The following is a 2,531-nucleotide window of genomic DNA, read 5'->3' on the forward strand; positions in this document are numbered from 1 at the left end:
CAGTTTTGAGATCTATGATTGAAGAATATGCTTTTCAGGCTTTGTCGGAGGATCTTGTGATAAAAAGGCCATGCTACAAATATTCTGTCTCTGAAACAGATGAGGTGACTAATTTTCTTTCACTCACCTTTCCACAAAAACTTTGGAATATAGTTGAAAGTGATCAGTTTGAATCTATTTGGTGGGATGAGAGAGGCACATGTATAGTGATCAATGAAGAACTCTTTAAGAAAGAAGTCTTGGAAAGAAAGGCACCTTTCAGAATATTTGAAACCAAGACTATGAAAAGTTTAATTCGACAGCTTAACTTTTATGGATTTAGTAAAAAGCGACAAACTTTTCAAAGATCTGCTTCACTACCTGACTTTCTGGAACAATAAAACAACATCTCTCTTTTGAGTAAGGTATTCCAAAATTTTCACTTATTGGCAATATGTAAGATGAAATCATGTGACCTAGAAAGCACGTTTACATATGTAGCTAAAAAAGAATTTAAACTTGAGCTAACAAATCATTGAAAAGTTTTATTTTTTGAAGTTGAGAACAGCTGGATATGTTAAAATATTGGATATTTGAAAAACTTTCCTACCAATGTGAAACCAGATACAAGTCCTGAAGCTACTTAAAGTGGTATTTACTGTATATATACAACATATTTTTCGTTGAGAATCATATTCTTTCTAACATGTTACCTGCTAAACTACTAATCGAGGTGTTTTATTTGATGCTATTTAGTTGGTTTCATTAAAGGAATACATTTTTATAACATAGCTTTGTTGTCAGTTTTACTTTGGTTTAAAAAGAAACTAAATAATGTAATCCTTTGATTTTAGTTACAGACCTACTATAATCCAAATTTCAAAAGAGGTCATCCTCAACTTTTATTAAGAATGCAAGGAAGAGTTGGGATTAACAGTGTGTCCCCAATATCTTCATTAGTGCAAGATAAGAAGAAGCATGTTAAAGCAAGTGTCAACGAAGATGATCGTAACTCTGAATTTATTCCAGAAATTAGTAGAGAGAGCGCATTTTCAGCCTCCACAAGTTTATGTGTGCCTTTCATACAAAAGCCTCATACCATCCAGATTGTCACTAATACAAATGCCCTATCTCCATGTGACTTACCTAACCCATCACCAATATCAATTAGACAAACAGAACAGATTATGGTAGATCAACCTCCTGTTTTAAAAAGGTTGAGCATTTTTAATTGGTATTCACATAGCAGCTACACTCAAGTAAATGGCCATGTTGAGGACTTTGCTACTACAACTACATCTACTTCTCAGAAGCACATTGTATCCCCATTACAGAGCACTTTTTCCGGACTGATGTTGGAACCTTCTAAATTTCCAGTCAGGCATAGTGATATGTCAGGCCATGACAGTCCTTTTCCTAACCTTCAAGAGAGAGGCAACTCATGGTTCTCAGTGCCAACAATCGCTTATACATCTGCTTCTTATCTTTCAAGTCAACTGGTCAACAATCATCATTATATGAAAACCATGCTAATTAAAACTGACCTATCAAATACGTGTCAGATTATGGAGCCTAAGGAAGATTGACTGTTACATTGGGAGATGTCAACAAATACCTACAATTCCTGTATTTGAACAATAAATTTACATGTTCATCTTCATAGTTTCATTTTCTCTTTTCAAACAAAGAAGAGTAAAATGAGGCTTTAGTTCAATGGTTGGCTATTTTACTGCCCAGTATTCCAAACTCTTCAGTTCAAGAAAGCATTCATTATGCATCCTAGGTAAATGACACCTGATATAATATTTGTAAGCAAGAAAATGAGAATCAAGTGAAAAGAGGTAATGGATGTAAAGTGATTTCTGAAATCATCCCTGCTGAAATGAATGGGTCTCTAAATTAGGATGGGTGAAGATGCAAAAAAAAAAAAAAAATAGAAAATTGAAAATACACAGTATGAACTTCAGGGCATTCACATATTATATTCTATTAGTTACTGGTAGAGTCTTAAAAGATGAGACAGCAGATTGTTTTAATTATAGAAATTCATTTCATCCTTGAAAATATACATATTGTAGCACATCCAAAATCATGATCACAATTATACCATCACTGTGATACCAAAGATAGCATGACATAATCAGTGACTGTACCATGGTCAGCAAAAGATATGTACTTTACAAGTGGTATTCTATAGGGTCATTTTTGTGCTGCTGTCCTTAAGCCATGTCTCTATTTTCTGACACCAAGATTCCACTCTATAATTTCAAATGTATGTTTAGATGTTGCTTATCTGTCTGCATAGACAGAATAAATTCCTGGTGTTTACTGCAGCACATCAGCATGGTTACAAAGTTCTTGGAAGACATGATACCTGTTTTCCTTAGTAATTTCATTATCTTTCTCTTCTGAAGCTACAATCACAAATTATTTTCAGTCATGCTAATCCTTCAGAGAAGGTGATGGCACCTGACTCCAGTACTCTTGCCTGGAAAATCCCATGGACAGAGGAGCCAGGTAGGCTGCAGTCCATGGGGTCGCTAAGCTGCTGT

General features: G+C 34.7%; 1 pseudogene; it reads left to right on the forward strand.

Annotated features, from left to right (window-relative positions):
* The window catches only part of LOC105000153, a 5,820-nt pseudogene extending 4,255 nt beyond the window's left edge, over positions 1-1,565 (forward strand).
* Positions 1,566-2,531: the final 966 nt, after the last annotated feature.

The sequence above is a fragment of the Bison bison genome, unplaced genomic scaffold (genome assembly GCF_000754665.1).
Source record: "Bison bison bison isolate TAMUID 2011002044 unplaced genomic scaffold, Bison_UMD1.0 scf7180017864368, whole genome shotgun sequence".
Lineage (NCBI taxonomy): Eukaryota > Metazoa > Chordata > Mammalia > Artiodactyla > Bovidae > Bison > Bison bison.